Raw genomic sequence first — 13,306 nt, 5'->3', positions numbered from 1 at the left:
ATAAAATAAATAAATAAAATATAAGTCCTACTATTACAAATGTGAATGTCTGTCTCTAGGGATGAGAAATGGCAGTAGGCTGTTCATGGCCTGTGTGTGGATGGACAGGCAGCAGTCTGCCCCCATTCAGAGGAGGTGAGTGATTTACAGCTCAACACAAGGGAGATGGATGGGAAAGGGGTGGATGTCTTGTGTATATGGGGGCAATTACAGTGATGCTGGGGCATTTAGGCTACTGCTGATAAGGAACAGCGCTGAATGGGGGTGAGCTCTTTTTCACCTCAACAACAGCTTTGTCATAAGTGTGATGGATCCTGCTAATCTAGTGTCAGTCTTTCCTTTTCTGGGAACTGAAATGGGATGTTCTCATTAATCGGATACACAGATGTGTGACTCAACCGCATCTCAAGTTAATGCTTCCTTCACTGTTATCTTGAAGGAATCTTTCAACATTGTGAAACTTCACTGTCTTGGCTGGTTGGGTGAATTCCGGTGAAAATTACCAATCATCTATCAGTGCCTTTGTCTGTAATTTTGAGAAGGAATGTGCCTGTGTGGTGACAGCAGTGATGTCAGCGCCTTTCATGTTGCTTCATTTCAGCCGTATAAAGTGGATTCAGGCTACTGCATTGGCTTACGCTCTTTAATATAGCCTATAGCATCAGTGACATCTATTAGAATAAAATGATACAAAACGGTACCACTTTAATTTGAGTGAGCTTATGCTATTGGTAATCAGCACAACTAAATTTCTGAGTCTTCTGAGTATCTGTGCCATCTATAGATAGATAGATAGATAGGTTTTCTTCATTATCCATGCATACATTTTCTGAAAAACCATGAGATATGCATATCAAAATTTGATACCTTAGGCCTTTGAAAAACATTTATAAAACTAAGGTTTTCAAACTGGACTCTAGGGCAAGAGAATGCAATTCTAAAATTTTTGCAAAAATTAAGTATACATATACAGTACGTTTCATTTACGTTTTATTACAGCTGTCACCTGTAGTTTGCACACTGAACAACTCTATTTTCTGGTTTCTCTTATATTATAGCTGCTTTGAAACCATATGTTGTTCAAATTACTATGCAAATACATTTGAATTAAAAATGTTATTCAAATTCAAATACTGGGTGGAAAAATGTAATATTTATATATGACAGGGTAAACCTAGAAATAAAATTAAGGTGAGCAAATATTTTTCAATATCCCAGTTGTTTATTTTGCTACAATGACAAATAAAACAGGTAATTTATGTTATCCAAGTTAAAAACACTGATATATTTCCCTGGTTTAAATTGCTCTCACCTCTTCTAAAACATAAAACACTGCAGGCTCATTACGGGAAAACGATCTTCTCTCTCTCTCTCTCTCACACACACACACACTCACACACACACACACACACACACACACATACAGACATAACAGAAGCATAAGGAACTTATTATCAGAGCAGAAAATAGCACAATCACCCCCTTCATTCTCCTGGCTGTCCTCTGACCTGTTTAATTATGCCAATGCTGCTTATGCACCTGTGTGTCCCACACTATTACACCTCCCATCACTAAATGGCTTTTATACCGAAAAAAACCGAAAAAACCTACTGTTTGAATCCCCCTTGAGCGAGACCAGTGCAATCACGTACTTGAGGTGTTCAGCATCCAACCACGATTGCTGTTTAATGCTCTTTGTGGAGGTGGGCTCGTAAAAGTCATGGTCAAGCAACAGAGGTGTGTTGTAGGCTTCCACCCCCCATCGGCTCTAATGAGACACAGAGACTTGATAAGATGGAAGAAAAAAGTGCACACCTGCAGACAGGACATTAACACGCTGTTGTTAGACTACAATTCCTCCCTCTTCTCCCCACAGAGGCTGAACCGCTTTCTCACAGCATCTCTGACTAGAGACATGCATTTCTGCTTCACACTATTTGCATTTCCACCCTCTTTGTGAATCAGTTTTTGCATTTTCATTCACAAAGAACACAATAAATGTTTGATTTTTTTAATGTTATTACAATGTACTCTTCTCTAGATTGCATATATTTACTTTCAATATGCAAACTGAGGGTCTGATTCTCAATATTAGAATTTCCATAGCAAAAAGAAAGTTTATTCACACGTTTTGCATTTAAACCCTCTTTGTGACATCATTTCGTTCACATATTACAGTATTTACAACCCAAAATGTGGTCTTTTAAATATACTATTATTCTATACTATTCTATATATTGTACGTTTGTAGCATTATGCATAGTGAGCATCTGATTTTCAGGGTTTGATAGCCAAAATAGGTTCATCAACAGACCACATGTATCACAATCCTGTCAAAGGGTTTCTATAAGAGAGCGGAATGAGAAGTGAGAAGGGAGGAGCTAGAGGTGGATCATACTGAATCCAGTGCAGCCTATTGGTGTTTTGAAGTCACATGATTGCTTTAGGAATGCTAATTCATGCTGTATTTTTTTTCTCCTCCTCTGTGCTTGGTGTAGTCTGTGCCTGTCGGACAGAGCAGACCTCAGACATGGTGTAGGATATCAGGAAGGGAACAAGCGACTGAAGTTGAGACGAGGCCTGTGTTGAGGGTACGTAAAGCTTTATTAAGATGTGCTGTTGTTTCTGGCTTCATATGTGACTGTAAATGCCACTTGTTCAGGAAGCCCTATATATATTTATATATGTCTCTTTAAGCTTAGTGTCTTATATCAACAGTATGTGTGGTCTGCATGTTAAATAGAGTGCATCAATGAGCGTATGCCTGTGCATGTCCGTCTCGGCACAATGAAAGCTGTTTACTTTGGAGAATTCCACCACATGTCTGCACTGCTTTCATTACGGTTCACAACATCAGAGAAAGCGGCACAGGCTGATAGATATTATCTAGGTGGGCTTGAGGAACTCGAGACCCTCCTTTCAAATCATACTTCACCCAAAAATAACATTCTGTCATTATCTACCCGCCCTCCTGTATGAGTTTCTTTCATAATCATGTTGAATAGTCCATACAGTTAAAGTCAGTGGGGTCCAGTGTTGTTTTGGACCCCACTGACTTTGATGTTGAAACATTCTTCAGAATGTCTTGAGTGCGAGCACATATTTGGGTGAATTATCCCTTTTATGTGTCAAGCTGATTACTCAATATTATCAATAAGACACTTTTTTGACTGTAGTATTTCTGCTCAATCTGAAGGTGAGTGATTTATGTGGATATGTGTCACATCATTTGCAATGTTTTAAGGATGCACGATGAATTTGCTTAGCACACATCTAAACAAGAAGCTTTTAGACCTCTCGTAAGACTACATAGAGACAATGCGTTCCCGGTCAGGGGAGTGTTACACTAGTAGACTGACTGACTGACAGCTAGTGCTGATACAGTTCATCAACCCATCGGCTCTCAAATAACAAGACCATCTGCAATCTTTTTATTACCCAGTGCTCTGTAAACAACGTGTAATCTCGCCAGTGTCATCTTATAAATTTGACACTGAACATCTGGGCACTTTTAATAGTTAACTGTTGTGTGGTAGCTTTATATGTGATATGTGTTTTATAGAATGATATGCTATGGTTTATTGTGCAACTGTGCTGTAGAGTGGAGGAAGCAATCGTTTATTTCATCATTTCACGTTGTGAGTTGTGTAAGTACTAAGGTGGCCTACTTCTAGGTTTTCACAGATGAATCAAGCAAACCTTGTTGAAAAAAACTTTACAATAAAGTTAATTAGTTATCTACTTTAGTTAACAAACTAAGCATGAACAATACTTCTAGCATTTATTAATCATAGCTATAATTTTAACTTTAACATTCACTATCATTAATTAAAGCACTGTGAATTAGCATGAACTAACGTTAATAAAGATGAATAAATATTGTAATCAATGTGTTGCTCATTGTTCATCTTAGTTAATACGTTAACTAACATTAACTAATGGAACCTTACTGTGAAGTGTTACCGTTGTTGCTCTCAAAGCGCCAGTGGGCAGGTCACTTCTGTACAGTAGCTGGGGTAAGACCCTCATGTTTTACACTTGCCTTTCCTGTGTCATGGGCCTCACAATGGGCTGGAGTAGTTCACCCTCACCCTCAGGTCACTCTAATAATTAATCAAACCGGAGGGACACAGCTCCGGTCCCCCTTAAAGTACCAGGAAATGAGGGGCTTGTTGAGAAGTGCAAGAAGCTTCTGTAGTCAAAAGAGAAGAGATAGAATGAAATTAGCACTCTTGCAAGGTTTTTCCTTTATTATTCTCTCTCAAGGCCTGATATTTTCTGTGAAAGAAACAGATATTGGATTAAGTGATTGGATACTTGAGTGCACTCAAGTTCATAAAGTTCATAAAAAATGCCTTTAATGCAGTTAGGAAAAAAAAAAAATATATATATAGGTAGATGTTTATTAGTGCTGCCTTGTTCATTAATATAAATGATTTTTTCTCTTTAATGTACATATAAATGTGGGCAATTGCAGATTGAGTTGCTTTTTTGGAAGTATTTAGAGAATATTTACAGAAGTGTTTAATGTTAAAATGAAAAATCACCATATCTATAGTTCACCATTTCAACCATTTACTTTCCTGTCTGTCTTCTATCATTTACTCACCCTCAAGGTAATCCAAACCTGTATGACTGACTTCTGCAGAACACAAAAGAAGATATTCTTCAAAATATCTTCTTTTGTGTTCAACAGAAGAAAGAAATTCATGCAGCTTTGGAACAACTTGAGGGTGAGTAAATGATAAAAGAGCTTCATTTTTTTTAGGTGAACTATTCCATTAATGTATGTTATAGATGTTATTATGAACAATTCATGCATGTATTTTTACCTTCTCTCTCTCTCTCTCTCTCTCTCTCTCTCTCTCTCTCTCTCTCTCTCTCTCTCTCTCTCTTTTTTGAATTTCAAATTTTTGATCAAACTGTCATAACTCAAATTCCAGTGAAAATTACAGCTTTCTCAAATAAAATACAATTAACAACAGGCATAGTACCAAGTTACCGGCCTACATGTTTTACTTTTTTGATAATCTGCTACACACAGATATATGTCACAATACAGAAGAAAAGATCTGTCGATGCTTCCATTTCATTGCAACTTCTAGTATTGTTTTTCTCTGGAGATCTGGAAACACTCAAGTCAATTGAGAGTGTGCTTCAAAATATGAGTCTCATACTCTTTCTAAAGAAATTGAATGCTTTAGAGAAATTTTGATTGATTAAATTTATTAAGTCCAGCTGACAATATATTTTTTCCATATTCTTCAGTAGACCAAATACCAGAACCAGTAGACAATTGCTTTCACTTTTAACAGACAGCAGTCCAGTTTAGGCCATATATCACACGCTGGTGATAGTTCTTTTGAAGGAAGAGATCTGTTTTTGAGCACATGCAGTGACCCCCTTGATCTCTAATGAGCTATACAGGACTCAACAATATGTGCTATGTGGAATCTAATGGTGAAATCCATCTCCAGCGATGAAAGCGGTGAGAAACAGTAACAGATGAGCCAAGATGTTTTCATACAGCGCTGTCCAAGCTCTCGTGAAGATGAGATGCAGACCTAGCAAATGAACGCGTTCACCTCAGCGTTCACCATGACATTCTTCTGTCATGCCTGATGATGCTCCCGTGTGACTCAACCATTAACAGAAAACTCAATACATACCGTATGTCAGGGCTCTCTCTTTCTTTCATGACAGTTTCTGATACTTATCCGACATTTAGATATGTTCACCACTCTTCTCTGCTGTCTTTCCTGAGAATGACAAGTTTTGCCCTTAGAGAAATGCTTGTGATGCCCTGGTTCAAGTGTCAAAACCGGTGAAAGTGATCAATCAAATTGAGTGCTGCGTTAGAATAACTACCTGATAATTCTCAGTCATTGAGTTCAGTAGCTCTTCACCACTAAAGCCTTATAACCTTGTTATCCTTGAGAGGTAAGATTTTCAGTTACTTTTAATTGAATACATTTTGTTTGAAAACCCTTCCTATTCTATGTTTCATAAGAAATATAATACCATCAAGAGTGCTGTGGCAACAGCATGATTATGAGTGTGATATAGATTTCAAACAACAGTTTAATAAACAAGAAATTAATATTGAGTAACTTACATTTTTAGTATAACATGTCCAGCTTTGGATCCTTTTTACATATTCCGGTTTGGAATACATCAGCGTATTTGAATTAATCAGTTGAGCGATTTATTCAATGACTCACTCATAACAGCAGGCAATTGTTTAGATCCTGAATGAATTAGTGTGTTTGATCAAATCGGTTAAATGAACTAAATAAATGAATAAATGCCTAACTCCTAACAACAGTCGCCACCTACTGGTGTAACGATGAAACTTTCCAAAAGAGTCACTGAAAAATCTAAAAGCAAAACAGTTTTGTTTAAATTCTAAATAAATCAATTTGTTTCAAAGAATCAGTTCAATTGATAATTCAAGGACTCATAACAACAGTCAGTTGTTTAGTTCCTGAATGAATCGATGTGTTTAAACAAAACGACTGAATGAATGATTCAATGACTCGCTCATAAAGATCACCAAAAATCCCCACCACTAATACACAGACTGTTCATCAGAGGGCACTAACACAGACAAGCGGAGTGATACAAACAGCAAAAACTCTCAGTGATCAGCATCCATTTTACATCTCTTGACCAATAAAATTTGAGAGCCAGAACTAACTAATGTAATCAAATAGTTTTCTCGAAATTCACAGATCTCACTTTCTTGTCAGAGGTTTTTTTCTCGGAGTAAAGGCGTTTATGGTCTGAATGAGAATGTGTGAGAGCTGCTGACAGCCTGTAGTGACTGTTTGAGAGTGTATAACGTGAGTGCAGACAACTCTCTCTCTCCCTCCACTGCTGCCTGGGCAGATGAAAGTGATTCTTGCCTGCCTCTGAGCTCCATACCCAGGTGTTCTCTGTCCTCCTCTCCCTCTCACTCAGCTCTACAGCTCAGCAGCTGACAGCTACACAGCTGCTTGACATAAATCTCTTTTTTTTTTTTTCTTTCTTTTTTTTTGGGGGAGAAGCAAAGCTTAGGGCATTAATGATTTTCATCAGCAAGGGCAGCAACCACTGATATTTGGCCCATATTCCAAACAATTTTTCTTTACTGTTTCATATTTATACATAAAACATACACATTTAAATATTTCGCTTTCGATGTCATGACTCCTGACTTTGGGATTTCCAAAAAATGCAGAAATACAGTCACATTTCCCCCTCTGCATATCTAAAATAAGATATAATGTACAGTCAGTAGGTCAGTACAGTACAAAAAATAAAAAATACACAAATTACAAATTTTTTGGGACAATGATCAAATATACTGTTTTTGTCCTTATATAATGGTCTTTATATAAAATCATTACAGACTTACAGAATTAGAGATTCAGTCAGAATCAAGCATTCCAGAGAGAAAAGGAAAAAAGATAAAGGTATACAACAACATACTAAAAAGTAAGTTTATTATAATAATATAAAGATGTACAGTCAAAATATAACACAAAATAATCTACAAAGGAATGTTTAAAGTTGTGTTCGATAAGAAATATCATAATATACATTTTTCTATGACTGCTAAAACCCTGTAGTGGCACATTTGTCAAAGAAAACAAATATGTTGTCAGTTATTATCAAATTTGGAGGTTTTTACTCAAGTTACATCTCTAGACATTGTTAGACAAATTAGAGCTACAAAGCTTCTTAAGGCTCGATATTTAGAATCACTTTTCAATTCTTGCGTTACACTCTAGATTTTCCACCTCAGGACAGAAGTAAATCAAAGATCAGAGAGGCAGTTTAACTCTGAGGGTTTCAATTACATACAGGATCTGTCATCTTTTCCTCCCCGTTTGCTAAGTACTGTCCAACAGCTTCATGCTATGACATGTGGCTATGACAGGTGTTTGTGTTTCACAAGAACATGGTTTGCTCAGGTGTCTTAGCTATGTTTGCAACTGGAAAACTACCAGTCACCATTTGCTACGAAACCTAACATCCCCTAAAAATATATTATATGCTGCTTCAAAATGGGAAAAAGTTACAAAATGGCAAATTTAAAACTGAAATGTGTAACTTTTATGGAAAATAGAGGGTATTTGACTCTGTTATGTTATTTGAGTTATGTGAGTGGGTTCGTTCTTTTAGCACTTTGTGTTTTTTTTTTTTTTTTTTTTTTTTTGCAGAATGTGTATTGTCGTTTTTCACAGATTGTCCCGCTGTTAAACATGGTTATTTAAAACAGTATGGTGAAATAACACAAACTGCTGGGTTCAACAAAACAATATACTTTTAACAATCTCATATCTCAAAGTAGGTCTGTCTTTAATTGTTTATCGTTAAAAATGAATTCCCTTATTGAGAAAATGAAATGGAATTGGAAAATGTATTTTTTACTTCCAAAACCCAACTTAGGCAGAGTTTGAGAAACCTGGTCATTTCTGGTCTGCTGGTTAAGCTGGTAGCATAAATGTCACAATTCCGCTTTAAATTTGGTCACTCAAAGAAAAAGTGCAAACTGATTTTCACCTGTGTTCTTCAGGTTCTGTCAGTAATAACTCATAGACTGGAAGGCTTTGAGGTGTAAACTGAGTGGTCTCTGGGGCATCTGTGTATCTGATTCCTTCCCTGTGGTAATGTTGTTTTATGGCTCTGGGAGTTTGCACAGAGATGGCCACGTGTGCTGCTAGCTGCAGTCTTTTTACACTGAGACAAAGGGGAAGAATACAGCCTGAAAAGCTCTTACTCTTTTAGCAGGAAGACATTAATTTATAGTCCCAGTGTGAGAGCATCTTTGAGCTGGACAAACCAATCATTTCAAGTTTCATTTAAAAGGATAGTTCATCCCAGAATTTCTCAGAAGGTCTTTTAAATTCCTGTATGATTTTCTTTATTCTGTATTTCTTTTCCCCATAGAGTGAGAATGAACAGTGACAATAGTTGTCAAATTACCTTCATGTGTAATCTCCCTATCCATTTTCAGTGACTTTTTGTGTTATATGTTGTATAGTGAGGAAACTGGGGTTGAATTCAGGTTATTTCACGCTTGGACTCCGTGATAATTAGACATGATACAGTACACATCTAGTCTGTGTGCACCCGGTTGAATAAAACAACAGCAAAATAGCCAAAACCATGCTACTGTTCCAATTTATCTGGCTCTGTGTGCACCTAATTTATATGTTAATGGCTCCATCTTAAATGATAGCTTTGAATGCGCAGAATCCCAAATCTTTGTGAAATTGCACCACATACTTGGCATTCCCGTTCAGGTGCTGATGATAAGCTGCCTCTATATTTAAACTGGACTATTTGAATATGCAAACACGCAGTCTGCATATTAATTAGACCCTTCCATTTACATGCAACGTGGGCGCCCTGATTTTTTTCAGCTGCCTGGATATTTGCATGTGGAAAATTCTGTCTGGCTTCTATGTTCAAATCTCATAATCTCAAGGGGTTTTCGCAGTGATGCCACAGAACAACAATTTTGGATCTCCCAAAGAACTTTTCAGTGATCATTTTATAAAATAACATTTCAAAAAAAAAAATCCTTTAATGATGGGTCATGCAATCTACAGTACCTCTAAAAACACTTGTGATAGCTGCCAGACAGAGAAACCCCCCTCTGTTGGGTTCTTCATACTGATACCAAGGCGACTGGGGGTCATATTTCATGCTTTCTCAGTTGAACAACGATGTGGACCTTGCAGACAAAGCCGGCGGTTTTATGGTTGATCTTAAGGAAATGAGGGCCACAAATCTCCTCTGCCTGGTTGTCACATAGGGGGAATGTGCTAATGTGGAGAATGATGGATACCAGAGAAGAGAGAGTTCTGGCAGGACAGAACAATGGCTTGTCAAGGTTAAGATAAATTTCTCACTTTGAACTGTTTTGAGGTAACTAGTTTGGTGAGCAAATCAAGGAGGAGAACTTCGCCTGAAGGACTGAAGAATTGCTGTGTTGAGTCATTGCATGTGTTTGAGACAGATGATGATAAAAGAAGAGAATGTTACTGATTCACGCATGCTAGAGGTTCCATCTGTGCTCTTTATTTTTTCCAGCTCTCCACATCTCTGATTTACGACAAGCATTGATGTATGCTCAACAGGCACATTGTTAAGTGAACATGTTTTGTCAAGGTCCTTCGCTGCAGTGAAATCTTTCTGAGTGATGTACGCTCTTGTGCTACTGAGAACCATTAAATCTGACAGAATGAGTTTCCAAAGTGTCAGATCTCGTGGTGACACCACGTCTGACGTATCCATTAACTGTAGAAACTCCTAATTGCCTTACTGTTTACTCACACTTGGCCAAAGGTGTCAAGACTGACAACAAGCATCCTGTGATGAAGCTAATATCCTGGGTTTAACTAGCAGAGTGGAAAGCATCAAATGCTAATTTCAGATCTAATTTTAGATTAAATGTTTACTATACATGTGAGATCATTTTAATGGACCATTATAATAATAAATATTACCACTGTGGTTTATCAATTCATTGCATTATAAACAATCTAACAAAACAATATTACACACATAAAAATACATTATACATTAATAACATTATTTAACACATTGGCTATCTTGAACTAACAATGAATAATTTTCACAGCATTTCTTAATCTAAGTAATGTTTACTTAGAAATATACTTTTTTCATAGTTAATTCATGTACATTCATAATGCATTAACTCATTTTGGATTTTTATAATATTTCTTTTATTTTACATTAACAAGTAGTCAGTTAATTATAATTAAAATATGTAACAATATATTAAACTATATGTACAATATATGTAACATGTCAACAACAAGTTGATTTTGTTTTAGCTTATATAAAAAAGAGAAATTAGTATATTTTATATTTTGCATTAATTAATGGTTAATTTATATTAATTAATATAAAATATATTAGAATCACTAATATCTATCTATCTATCTATACACACACAGTCATAGTCTCTCAATATCAGCTCATAAAAGCTGCATCCATAATATATATATATATATAACAAAAACAGCAGAGTGAATGAACATGAAAAACAGCCGTTTCTGAATCATAGGGGATAATTAACTTGAATGAACAGAAGTTCAAATGTAAATGAACACCGCATGAATAAAAATAAATTTATTTCTAATTCAAGAAGATTCATCTTGATGCACCACTGTTTAAAATACAAGTTTAGAATGTACACTGCAAGACGTGAAAACACAGCACTCAGAACAGGGACTGACCATTAATCATTCTTTTCAATCAAGCTGTCAGTTTATGACATAACAAATGCCTGACCATACACACAACTGGTTTTAGCAGTTACTCAACATCTTTTGGTGGCCAGGCTGCTGTGATCCTAGCAGACTGGTTTAACCTGGCTATGGCCTGTTCAGACAGGCACAGATTGGGTGTCTCATCCATCTGCAGTCATTCACCCTAAGGGTTTAGCTCTGATTGTTTGATGTGGCCTCTGCATTGTGCTGATAACCCATCTCTACCTGAACGCCTTGAAAAGAACCTTGCCTTTTACAGCTCCGGCTCGCTCATGCTAATCCTATTTGTATCGCTCAGTGCAGACTTTGCATCCTGGTAGCTACACAAAAAGCACTTTGGTTTTCAATGAGTGTAACTCAATTTGTTGTATGACTGTGAGAGGGTTTTGCAAGAGGATACTCGGATGATGCTGGCACTGGACATTCAGTTAGCTAGAGAGCTGTGTGGTGTGGAGGTCTCTAATGCAGACTACAGAGCAAATTAAGTGGAATAATGTGTAGTGTGTAGTGTTAGACCGTTTAATAATTAGAAGAGAGGAGAGAGAGAACTACAAAGAGAGGACAAGTCTCCCTTTCAAGGTACTGGAGAATGGACTGTATTGAGCTTTTACGTCCTTGAAAGATTCCACATCTAGTGGAAGGTTAAGTGGGATCAAACAAATTCCACAAATGTATTCTGCTGAATTCAATATCTAGAATTATATATAAAATCTCACTGTAGTACCGATTGAAGACTCTTTCTGTCTTTTTCTCTTTATGTGCACCCAAACAAACGCAAATAACTCCACATTTTCGGTCCATCTGAATGTGTTAGACACATTACAGCAGGTGTATTGCACTACAGAAGAGGTTCTCTCCCATTTGGTTCAGTGGCCACACTGTTGGTCTAGCTGTTCCTCTGCTGAGTACAGGAAGTGGGTCCGGGTCTATTTTGATCAACAAGTGTCCTCCCAGCCCCCAAGAAGAAAACCTCAGCTCATTTCCCCCGGCAGTAGCCTTTGATGTGTGTTTGTTTAATGACTTTATTGGGTCCCAGTCATCTGTGATGGGAGGAGTCTCAGGAGAGTCAGAGTTTGGATTCTCCTTGCTGCTAGTTGTATCCTGTCATGAGTTGTGGTGGAAGCTGTCAGACTATCTGAGTGAGTACAGTGCTACTGACTGGGTTTTGGCTTGTGAACTGTTTTTACAACATTTTAAAGTTTGATTTAAGAGAGTTCCCTGCTAGTAATTTTATGCTCTACATACATGAGTTAATGAATTAGCTGCAGTTAAAACATTTGTGGAATGTTTTCGACTAACATTTTTATGTGTTTTTGTCTCCCATTTTTTGCAGTGTATAATCAATTTATATAGTATATATTTAGTATATAGGATTTTATTTATTTATTTATTTAGCATATAGGATAATTAGTTGTAATGTGTTATTGAGATTGATTTTGCACTGAATAGGATTTCATAGAATTTCGTCATACTTTTTGTATAATGAAAAATAAAGATTCTGATGACAGCATTCTAAAAACATTTTTTTTAAATGACACTTTAATCTGCTTCTCTGCCCTAGAAGTTACCATTATTTTCTGATGTCATGAACGTTATCAAAAACATCAACCAATATTATTGTTCTGTTTTTCAAAAGTTTATCTTTCCATTTTTAAATGCATTGTGCATAAATTTGTGTTTTGAAAACGTTATTTCCAAAATTGCATTCAAAATATTAATTTCTAATGTTATCATTTATAATATATATATATATATATATATATATACAGTATATATATATATATATATATATATATATATATATATAGAGAGAGAGAGAGAGAGAGAGAGAGAGAGAGAGCGAGAGCGAGAGAATTATAGGGGATAATTAACTTGAATGAACAAAAGTTCAAGTGAAAATTAACACAACATGAATAAAAATACATTTATTTCTAATCTTATTTCTAATTTATTTCTTATTTCTAGTTTCTCTGCATTTGGATAGTGTCGGAGCTGCAGATCATTTCATAAAGCTAACA

At 36.3% G+C, this 13,306-nt stretch overlaps 1 protein-coding gene across 5 annotated transcripts in view; it reads left to right on the top strand.

Annotated features, from left to right (window-relative positions):
- Nucleotides 1-2,494: 2,494 nt before the first annotated feature.
- LOC113068389 (polyhomeotic-like protein 2) overlaps nt 2,495-13,306 on the top strand; it is a 30,878-nt gene continuing 20,066 nt past the window's right edge. For 3 of the 5 annotated variants that reach the window (XM_026241149.1, XM_026241148.1, XM_026241145.1), the window contains exon 1: nt 2,495-2,591. The gene's annotated coding sequence lies outside the window, so the exon portion shown is untranslated. Of the gene's footprint in view, nt 2,592-12,309; nt 12,428-13,306 lie in introns of those variants that run through there. The other 2 variants (XM_026241146.1, XM_026241147.1) reach the window with 2 other exon arrangements.

Source organism: Carassius auratus, linkage group LG44F (assembly GCF_003368295.1).
Source record: "Carassius auratus strain Wakin linkage group LG44F, ASM336829v1, whole genome shotgun sequence".
In the NCBI taxonomy this organism is placed as follows: domain Eukaryota; kingdom Metazoa; phylum Chordata; class Actinopteri; order Cypriniformes; family Cyprinidae; genus Carassius; species Carassius auratus.
This window is presented reverse-complemented; position numbering and strand designations above follow the sequence as displayed.